This window comes from Propithecus coquereli, unplaced genomic scaffold (assembly GCF_000956105.1).
Source record: "Propithecus coquereli isolate 6110/MARCELLA unplaced genomic scaffold, Pcoq_1.0 Scaffold671, whole genome shotgun sequence".
In the NCBI taxonomy this organism is placed as follows: domain Eukaryota; kingdom Metazoa; phylum Chordata; class Mammalia; order Primates; family Indriidae; genus Propithecus; species Propithecus coquereli.
Window position 1 is genome coordinate 71,979 of NW_012152741.1, and position 12,018 is coordinate 83,996.

Consider the following 12,018-nt stretch of genomic DNA (forward strand, 5'->3'; position numbering starts at 1 on the left):
TACTATTAAGGTACATGCAGATTATTTCAACACACAGAACATTTAACATTTTATTCATAGTAGATACTATGAGCCCAGGAGTTTGAGGCTCCCATGAGCTATAATAATGCCACTGCACTCCAGCTTGGGCCAAAGAGTGACACCTCATCTCTAAAAATTAACCTGTGAACTATTGATTTGAGAAGAACACAATATAAAGTTGACTGGGAGCTCTGTGTAAGGTTCAGGGATTGGCCAATTCCACTATTAGACTTCCCTTTGAAGTGACTGGGTGGGGACCTGCACAATCTGCAAGGACTTCTAAGTTCAAAAAGTAGAGGCCTTTGCTCTGGGACTGTTTGATTCTTTGGAGAACCCTCTGGTACTTTGCTGGAGTGTAGATGCTTGGCTCTTGTGATTTCTACCCACAAGCATGGGGGAGGTAAAGGGAAGGTAGGGGGAGATGAACTGTTCCAACACACACTTCCAATTATTCCCTGTTTGAGGCTCTACATCTCACTCCCACTGTTAGGATGCCTTTTCTGCACCTCTCCAGAGTTTGCAAGGTAGATTAGCTCTTTCCTGGTGGATCCCCTTCCATGTATGCACTATGCCCATGCCTTTCCCTGCTTTCTCTGTTACCACCCCTCCAGCCCCTTTCTGCTTGCCAGAAAGTTGTTGAAATTTCTCCCATTGATGGGAACTCCACCAGTTTTATTTGGAGTTGTGAGTTTCTATGCTTGATTCCTTTACTCTTATTTTTTAGGGTCTTGGAACTCAGAAAAGACAAATGTATTCAATATTCTTGAATGGAAATCCAAATCTGCCAGAGATTATCTGGATGTGCCAAGTGGGTAGAACATCTGTGAACCACTAGCAATGGAAAAAGCCTGAGTTTGGGAATCTTACGGGTTTGAGTTTGAATTCTGACTCCTGACATCCTTACTCAACTCACTTATATCCATAAGCCTCAATCTTCTCCTTTGTAAAGTGGGAATAACAATGTCTAGTTGATAGAGTTGTGGGAAAATTTTCTTTGATACTATAGATAAAGCATCCAACACAAGGCTTGGCATACAGTAGCTTTCAAAAAATAGTAGTGAACACTTTTTATTTATTTATTTATTTATTTATTTATTTTTAATTTTAAAGAGATTTATTCTGAGCCAAATTTGAGGCCTATGACCCCAAGCCACACCCAAGAAACCTTGAGCAAGTGGACTCGCTGTGGTTGGGTTACCATTTTTTTTTTTTTTTTTCTAATTTATTTCAGGATATTACGGGGGTACAAACATTTTGGATACATGTTATGACTTTGCCACACCCAAACCATGATTTGGGGTGTGCTTTTTCCTCTCTACAATGCTCACCACATCCATTAGTTGTGAGTTTACCCACTCCAACCCCCTAATCCCTAGTAGTGAACGCTTTTTAATGGGAGCAAGTGGGAAATGTGATTGGAAAGATTCAAGTCAGGTTTTGGGTGGGTGGGGAACTTGAATGCCAGAATTTATTCTTGTTGACATTTAGGAGCCTTGACAGGCTTCTGAGCCAGAGAGTAATGTGATCGCAAATAATTTGTTGGATTGTTCCCTCAGTCTGGTCTGAGGGGAGGGAGCAAGAAGCCCTTGGACCAGTAGCTCTTGGGTTAAAATCTTTGTCTGCATCTGAGTTATTTGTAACTGTTGTCATAGCAATTAGTTTGACAATTGAGCTAGTGCTGCAAGCTCCTGACAGTGTGGAGTGGAGGGCAGTGGGAGAACATGCAAAATTTGGAGGAGGGGATCATCTGTGACCAGCATCTCACTTTTTTGATTTGTCTGAAGCTTGTAGCTTGAGACAAGGGTGAGAGTCCTTCAGGGAGAATTACTGGACATTGGAGACTCTCTTGTCCAATCAGGAGATTAGAGATACTTCAGATGTGAAAATAAGTAGAGAGAGAGACCTCGGCTCAAGGCCACACAGAAAGTCAGGGACAGAGACAGGATCACACTTTTTTAAAATAAAAACAACTCAGGGTCATGGAACTGAACCATAAATAAACCTGGAGAGAACCTTCGGAAATACTTCATACACCTCCCCATCAATGCGCACACGCCCTTCTTGTTGTTGTTCTTGTTCATATGAGAAACCTGGGACCCAGAGTGGTTTAGAATTAACTCAGGGTCACACAGAAATTGCGGTGCTGACTTGAGATCGGAACCCAGATGCCTTGGGCCTCCCAGGCCTGGGTACTTCCTGAGGAAGTGGCAATCTAGGATTCACAGTTCAGAGAAGCCCCTTTCTGCTGACTGCCAAGATAGGAGGGTTTCGCAGCATAATATTGATTTGACTGCCTTGGCCTTTGAGCCCTCAAATCCAACGTGTATGTGTTCGGGTAACATTTCCCCTCCTCCCACACCCTAATTTGTCTGTATGTATGTGTGTCCTCCTGCCTGCCACATCGCTGTTGCACAAATGGCAGCCAGCCCCACTCCACCCAAACACACCAAACACACCTGCCACATGCCTCCCCATCCCTATCACCCACAGGGGTAGGCAATTCTTTAACATTCTCTTATGTAATTCAGTCCTCCCAATTATTATTCTCTGTCTCCCAATTTAGGTGGAAACCTAGAGGACCAGAGAAAGATGTGACTGACCCAAAGTCACATAGTGAGTCAGCCTGAATCCCTCCTCCGCCAGAAAGATGGTTCTGCCCATTCTATCACACACTGATTTCTCAGCCCTCAGAGTTCCTCCAGCACTTATCTTTGTTTTAATGACCCCCTTAAACTTGTGCAATATGTTTCCTCTCTGTTCTCTGCCTTAGGTGCAGCCTAAACTTCTCCTGTCTCCTTATAGCTGATCCCTCACCAAGTTCAGTTGATTTTCTTCTTTCTGTCTGTCAAATCTACCTTCTTTCCTCATGCTCTGCCACTAACTTGCTCCAGTCTCAACATCTTTGACACAAAAAAACCTCAAGTTTACTCACTACTCGCCTGCTTCCAGCCATTCATCGCATGAATTCAGGTGTATAAATGGTTGAATGATGAATGAAATTGGGATTTGGCTCTGTGATTGTGAAGTCTTGGTTAAGAGGGCCTATGTGATATCATTTGTTGCGTGACAGTCTCCCCTCTGTCCCAGGATGTGAATTCTCTAGGAGGAAGAGTAGCTTGGGTCAGCTGATGCAGGGTGAAGTGACCCAGCAGTCCAAACCAACCAGATCTTGAGCAATGAGGTGTGGTGGACAAAAAGGTATGCATGATGGAAATTGAGGGACCTTCTGAGGTAGGTGGTATTATCTCCCCTCCCCCTTATAGGTAAGGAAACTGAGGCCCAGGGAAACTTAGGAGACTTAAGCCAAAGCCACACAGCTAAGTATGGGTGTGGTTGAACTCCAACTCTGATCAACTCCAAGTCACTTTCTACATATTCCTGGCCTCTCACAACATTCCCTTTGAACAATAGAATTGCAGTAGTTAATTAGAGTTGTGTCTCGAACCCAAGTCTTAGAGAAATAATTATAAAGGTAGAAGAGAGAGAAGAAATCATATTCCAGTCACCTATTGTGACCTTGTGCTGTGGGGTACCAAGAGGAATGGGGAGGGGCAGAGATGAAGCTTAAACATTTTTTAGCTTCTATTACCTGCACAGTTTTCCCTATACATGACCTCCTAACACTCATAGCAGCCCCTTTGTGTGGAAATTATTAATAGCCCATTTCACCTCTGAAAAAATTGAGGCTAATAGAGAGGAAGTTTATAAGTTATAAGTTTAGGCACCCAATAAGCAGGAAGGGTAAGACTTGAATAGGTATATCATACTCCACAATGGAAGGGGAAGAGAAAAGACTCAGAAGAAAATGGGAACATGTCTTCTGCAAGGAGTTGGGACAAGAGTGGCCAGGTCAAGAGGGGTGAGGCTGGCAGGAGGGACCAATGGAGGCTTCGTTTGGAAAGAAAGGATATAGTTTGGCAGTGGATGGCCCAGAGCTATAATTTCAAGCCCAGAGAAGGCACTTCCTACTAAAAATAATAATAATAGATATATGTCTATATATAGACAAAATGTTCTCATGTTAATAATATGACTCATTAAGTATATTAAAATGTTTGTCTTTGGAGGGAAGGGGAATGGGAGTGGTGTATGGCAATTCTGGAGAATAAATATTAATAAATAAAATGAAGAAATACAGAAACCAAAATAAGAGTTTTCAATAAATTAATGATTATAATATGCCTAATCTAAGGAGCATGAGTAACCTCACCCTCTGCCCAGAAGTGCCCAAATGACAAAATAAATGCCCCCTTGATCCCAAAAGTAATGCATGTTGGTTGATGAATATTTGGGAAAGAGGAGTGATGTCAGCAAGATGGCAGAATAGGAGCTTTCTACCATCATGCTTCCACAGAAGCATTGATTTTGAGAACTACCTACAGATGAGAATACCTTTGTGGGAATTCAGGAGTACAGTGGAGAAGTTCCAGCACCCACTGGAGCAAAAAATCTGAGAATAGATGCATTGAAGAGAGTAAGAAGAACAATATTACTTTATCCATGTCACGCTTTTCCTAAGGTAGCAGAACTCAGTGCAAGAGTGACTCTCTTCATCTGCAATTTCTCCTATCAGGGGAAGTAAGAACACAGTGGGTGAGACTGTCTGGCTCTCCCAGCTATGCAGGATGCTGATCAAGAGTCCCACTTCTTTCTCACCTCACCCAGATTACTAAGGTGATCATACAGATGAATGGTTGGGAGAGGTTATGAGGAGAGAAGAGAGGCCACAGACCTTACTAACAACTCCTTGGACTTCATCAGGAAGCACAACCATGAGCCTCTTGGGACACCTCACCTGCAGATATCCCAAACTGGCCATGAGAATCCCAAATGATCCATGTGTATCATCTCCCCCTCCAAGGCCAGCTCTCTAAGCACTACCCCATGGATGGCAAGTACAAATGTCTCACACGGAAAGATAACTAGACTCTGCAGGATTGAGGGAAGCCATGTAAACTTGAGCATTTCAGGGCATGATGCTAGGGAAAATAAACAGGAGACTCTCAGCACTTGGCCATGTTGCAGGATCAAGTGAAGGCATACAATCTTAAGAATTATCACCCAACAGGGAACAAGAAGTGTGGAGCAGGCACATCCAAAGCAAAGGTCTGAGAGAGCTTAAGAATTCCTAGCCAGACAGACTGATGAAGGCATTTGCTTCCCAAAGCCAGTCAGTAAAGCCTAGAAGCTGTGAATACAGCAACACAAGGCTTCAAGGAATGGGGGGGTGGGAATCAAGGAAATATGACATAACTAAAGGAGTACAATAGTATTCCAGTAACCAACCCCAAAGAAATGGAGATCTATGAATTGCCCAACAAATAATTCAAAATAATTGTTTCAAGAGTTCTATTACATGAGAACACAAGCAGACTATTCAACAATAGCAGAAAAACAATGCCTGAACAAAACAGGAAATTCAGTAAAGTGATAGAAATCATAAAAAGAACCAAACAGAAATTCTGGAGCTGAATAATACAACAAATGAAATGAAAAATGCAATATAGAGTATCGGCAGCAGACATAACCAAGCAGAAGAATGAATCTGTGAACTCAAAATAAGTCATTTGAAATTACCAAGTCAAAGGGGAAAAAGGAATGAAAAGGAATGAAGGAAGCCTACAAGAGTTATGGGGCACCAAAAAGAGAGCTAACATTTGCATTATGGAAGTTCAAGAAATAGAAGAGAGAAAAAAGGAGCAGAAAGCATACTTAAAGAAATAATGGTTGAAAAACTTCCCAAATCTAGGGAGAGATATGGGCACCTAGGTGCATGGAGTTCAAATATCTCCAATTACAGTTCAAAGAAGACTACACCAAGATACATTATAAACAAAATATTAAAAATCACAAAGAGAAACTTTTTAAAGCAGGAAAAGAAAACAGGCTTGTTACATAAAAGGGAAGCTTCATAAGGCTATCAATGAGTTTCTCAGAAGAAACCTTATGGGCCAGGAGAGAGTAGGGGAAAAAAATCTGCCAACTAAGAATACTTTATCTGGCAATCTGTCATTCAAAATGAATGAGAGATAAAGACTTTCCTAGACAAACAAAAGACGAGGGAGTTCACCACCACTAGACTGCCTTACAAGAAATGTTAAAGGGAGTTCTTCAAACTGAAAGAAAAGAATGCTAAATAGTAACATGAACATATGAAAGTATAAGACACTATGGAAAAGTAGGTACATAGTCAAATTCAGAATACTCAAATACTGTAATGGGGTTGTGTAAATCAGTTATATCTTTAGCAGAAAGGTTAAAAGACAGAACTATTAAAATAATAAAAGGTACAATAATTTGTTAAGGGATGTACAATATTAAAAGATGTAGGGGCTGCTATTACTTCCCTGAAGCAACCCGATTGCCATGGAAGCTGAAGAAACAGTGGAATGCCTTCAGGAGTTCTCTGAACTTAATAAAATGACCCTAGACCAATTGAACAGTGAGAGCAAGACCAGCTTACTGACATCATCCTAATTGTTGAAGGACACCATTTTAAGGCCTATGAAGCTGTTTTGGTTACTTGCTGTAAGTTCTTCTACTAATTCTCTTAGAAGTTTACTCTGGAACCTTTTGTGGAAATCAAAGGTGTTAGTAAAATGACTTTTGTCATTTAATTGAGTTTACATATACAGCAAAATTAATGATACAAGGAGAAGCAGCCAATGATGTATGTAAAGCAGCAGAGGTTCTACAAATGCTAAAAGATATGAAAATCCTTGAAGTCAGGAACAAAGAAAATTCAACTCCATTAGAAGAAAATACCACAGGAAAAAGTGAGGCAAAAAAGGAAGATTGCAGAAACTTCAAATGTTATCACCAAATCAATGCCATTTGCACAGTCAGAACCTGTTGAAATTGAGGTGGAGATTGCTGAAGGCACAAAGTAGAACATGAAGTGGCTTCTGCCAAACAGTCCAATATATACAGAGCACAGGTTCCTCTGATAATTCCACTCAAGCACTGTTGGTGGATATTACAGCAAGTATCATCAAGGTGATAGAAAGGGGCAAATTAAAGAAGAAGATGGCTGTGCATCTGAGCCTACAAACAAGCAGGTGGAAAGTATTGAAATTGTGGAACTTCAGCTATTACGTGTGAAGGTCTTCCTCCATTGTGAGAAATGCAACTATTCATTTAAATTATTTTACCATTTTAAGAAACATATGAAATCACACTATACTGAGAGTTTCAAATGTGAAATACGCAATAAAAGGTATCTTTGGAAGAGTCCATGGAAACAGCACCAAAATGTTACCATCTCAAAGAACGTGGAGTCCGTAGGAAGCAAAGAACTGGGAAAAAAAATTATACATGTCAATACTATGAGAAACAGTTTGGCCCATTTTGGACATTTTATGGAGCATCTTTGAAAACATAACAGGTAAAAAAAACTTTTTGGATGTCCAAATTGTCATGAAAAATTTTCTAGAAACATCACCCTCAAATGTCACCTCACTGCATGCCAAACTAGAGTGAGGGCAAAAAGGGGACGAAAGAAACTTTATGAATGCCAGGCCTGTAACAGTGTGTTTAACAACTGACATCAGTTTAAATATCACTTGGTAATACACACTGGAGATAAACTCAACAATTGTACTTTATGTCACTTTTGGTTTATGCAAGGAAATGAATTAGGGAAGCATCTCAGTGATATTCACAATATTTCATGGCATCTAGTGACCAAAGAATTTCTTTCAGCAGAAACATGTGTGCAAACTGAACCTGTGACATCAATGACTATTATAAAACAAGTTGGGAAGGTGCACATGCTACCATTGCTTTGGGTCTAGGTGGATTCAGCACAAGTGACTGGGGAACAAGTCCATCCAGATCTGCTCTAGAATACCCAAGAGCACAATTTACATGAGTAAACTTCCAGAGGAGGTCCAAGTGTGTTATCTAGAAGGGATCAAATTCAGACTGAAGAAGGTACTGAACTGCATGTAAGAGGAGCTGCATGTTGTGTGGGTAAATCAGATACCAATGGAAGTACAAACTGAGCTTCTAGAAGGAGACTTGGATCACATGACCCCTGAAATCATGAACCAAGAGGATTGAGAACCTAGCAAAACAGATGCTGCCAGGGAAGATGCCAGGGAAGATCACAAAGATGCTGAGGGTTTACAGATCAAACTAATATAGGATTCCCAAGCTAAAAAGGCAAGGAATGAGGATAGAATAGCTATGCCAGTTTTAAAATAAAATAACAAATGAATATATTTTTAAATTTACATGTGTTTTTGAACTGATTATGGGTAGTGTGACTGTCCTCAAGGTAACAGACAAGTGGACCAACATTAAACTATTTCCTGTTTTCCTGTTGTGCTGAACTGTTTCTATTGAAATAAACTGATTTCCTTCCCCCATTTAATGCTATAGAGGAAGGATCTTTCCCATAAATGAAGGGGATCTTTGGAAAGTATATTTCTGCAAACTTAAATGGATTATATTCCTATTATATAGTTGGGTATAAATTTATTTATTTTCATTGTGGTAAAGTTCTCTCTTTTCTCTTATCCAGGTTATGCCCTTCCTCAAATTTTTTCCATATTATAAAATCAAACATAAAATCATTAGAATGCAAGTTTATGTATTTTCACGCATGTTAGAAAATTGAATATATAGGAAATAAAAGCTACCTGAATAAAAACGCATTGTTAGTGTGCAGTTAAATTTTGGCTTCTGGCTTTTAGTTTGAATTAACATTCTTGCCTACCCCAGTAGTCACAGATGCCATCTCTGAAACAAAAAGAGTAGTGGTGGAAAAATTTCTAGAGTGTAAAAAAAAAAAAAAATCCATACCCATGTGCCCTTTCAAAGCCAACTGAAATTCTTTAAAGTATTTCTGGCTTTTTCAAAGTTGTGTTATAAGGAGAAATGTAGGTGATGCTACAATACTTTACATTTTTGCTTATAACGACAAACATCAATTCTTTGTCACTTAAGTTAGGTTGAGAAATTTCATTTAATAGCAGCTGAAAGACCATTTTGAATTGGGAAAATTTATTTACATTTGTGGTAAACTTTATTTTTATGAAAAGTTGCACTAGTATTTTACCACCAGATGGAAAAAAGTCAACATAATTTAAAAATTAATGTATTTAAAATAAAGTACAGAGAAAAAATGTATATAATTATCAGACTTTGTTTTGAATGGAATCCTTTCCCCCAATCCTTAAAGTCAAGATTTTGTAGTATAACTTTAAGGCCATACAAATATGAATGCTAAACTGTGGACTTAAAAGTATCTGTGTAAATATTTTTGATCAGTACTACTTAGAAAATAAAATATAACAACCACAAAGGGAAACAGAAAAATTGTGACATCATAAACATAAAATGTGGGGGAGGGATGGAGTAAAAGTATAGTTTTTATGCAATCAAAGTTAAGTTGTTATCAGATTAAACTGCCTTGTTTTAATGGTATTTTATGTAAGCCTTGTATTAACCACAAAGCAAAAACCTATAGTAAATATAAAAAAGGTGAAAAGTATACCACTACAAAGCACACCACCATGAAAAATCGTCTAATCACAAGGAAAGACAGCAAGAGAAGGAAAAAGGAATGAAGGATCTACAAAACAACCAGAAAACAGTTAACAAAATGGCAGTAGTAAGTACTTACTCATCAATAATTACCTTGAATGTAAATGGATTAAGTTCCCCAATCAAAAGACATACAGTGGCCAAATGGATAAAAAACATAACCCAATTATATACTGCCTACAAGAGACTCACTTCAACCTTTAGGACATACATAGACTCAAAGTGAAAAGAATGGAAAAAAGATATTCCACGCAAATGGAAACCAAAAGAGAGCAGGAATAGCCATACTTACAGCAGACAAATAGACTTATGGTCAAAAGCTGTACAAAGAGACAAAGCCATTATGTAATGATAACAGAGTCAATTCAGCAGGAGGATATAATAATTGTAAGTAAACATATTCACTCAACGCACAATGCACCTGAACACATAAAGCAAATATTAGCATATTTAAGGGGAGAAATAGACACCAATTCTAAAATACCAGAGGACTTTAGTATCTTGCTTTCAACAATAAATAGATCATCCAAACAGAAAATCAATGAGGAAACGTTGAACTAAAACTATATTTTAGACCAAATGGACTAACAGACATACACAAAATATTCCATCCAACAGTAGCAGAATACACATTCTTATGAAGCACACATGGAACATTCTCCAGAATAGATCCCAAGTTAGGCCCCAAAACAAGGCTTAACAAATTTAATAATATTGAAATTATATAAAGCATCATTTCTAACCACAATGGTAAAAAACTATAAATCAACAACAGAATAAATTTCAAAAAATTCAAAAATAGGTGGAAATTAAACACACTCCTTAACGAGCAAAGTGTCAAAGAAGAATTCAAAAGAAAAATTTTTAAAAATCTTTAGACAAATGAAAATGGAAACATATACCAAATTTTGATAATCCACTCATGGATTGATGGGCACTTGGGTTGTTTCCACATTCTTGCAATAAAATGACAGTGATCTAGCACCACTTACACTTTCCTGGATTAAACTTGAGCCCATTATCCAAAGTGGGGCACCACAACAGCAGCAGAACGGGATCCATTTGTACTCACCATCAAATTGGTATTAACTAAACACATAAATGCACATATCAGAACAACATCTATTGGATGCTGGGGAAGGGGGAGGGTGGCGGGAGGAGGGGGGAGGAGGGAGGAGGGGACGGGTATTTGTATACACAAGGAGTGCAATGCGCACCACCTGAAGGATGGACATATTTGAAACACGGACTTGGGGGGGGGACCAAGGGCAACACACGTAACCTAAACATCTGTACCCCATAATATGCTGAAATAAAAAAAGAAAATGGAAACACACCATGCCAAAACTCATGAGAATCAACAAAAGTAGTACTTATGTTTTCAGCCACAGACCAAATGTTGTGTCTTTATTTTAAAATATTATTAATAACTCAAAATTATTTTATCATAGGGTTTTCTCCCTTAGATATTATCTTAGTCCTTTTGAGCTGCTGTAACAAAATATCACAGAATGGGTAATTTATAAAGAACACAAATGTATTTTCTAATAGTTCTGGTGGCTGGGAATTCCAAGATCCAGGCCCCAAGCAAAAGTGTCTGGTGAGGACCTGCTCCATCAGTGGCATCCTCACATGGCAGAGGGTGGAAGTACAAAAAAATACTGAAGGTTGTGTAAAGCCTCTTTTATAAAGGCCTTAATTCCATTCACCAGGGCTCTGCCTTTATGACTTTTATGACTTAATCACTCCCTGAAGGTTTCACCTTTTTTTTTGTTAATGCATAATATCTGTTCATATTTTTGCCTGATTTTACCTGATTTTCAAATCAGGGTAATTGGGATATCCAATGTCTTAAATAATTATCTCTTATTTATTCTAGGAACATTCAAATTGCTCTCTCCTAGCTATTTTGAAATGTATAATTGATTAAAGTTCACTATAGTCATCCTACTGATCTATCAAACACCTTGTCTTAATTCTTCTATCTAAGTGTATATTTGTACCTGTTAATCGATCTCCCTTCATCTCTCCCCCTTCCTACTCTCTGGTAACCACTAGTCTACTCTTTATTATCATGAGATCCACCTTTCTGGCTTCCACATATGAGTGAGAACATCCAATATTTGTCTTTCTGTGTTTGGCTTATTTCACTTAAAATGATGACCTCCAATTCCGTCCATGTTGCTGAAAATGACGGGATTTCATTCTTTTTATGGCTGAATAATATTGCATTGTGTATATATACCACTTTTTCTTTATCTGTTCATCCTTTGGTGGATACTTAGGTTGGTTCTATATTTTGGCTATTGTTAATAGTGCTGTGATAAACATGGGAGTGCAGATATCACTTCAATGTATTTATTTCCTTTCTTTTCAACATATGCCCAGTAGTAGAATTGCTGGATCATATGGTAGTTCTATTTTTAGCTTTTTGAGGAACATCCATAA

At 38.5% G+C, this 12,018-nt stretch overlaps 1 pseudogene; it reads left to right on the forward strand.

Moving 5' to 3' along the window:
* The first annotated feature begins 6,387 nt into the window (after window positions 1-6,387).
* Window positions 6,388-8,226, forward strand: LOC105823433 (annotated as a pseudogene).
* Window positions 8,227-12,018: the final 3,792 nt, after the last annotated feature.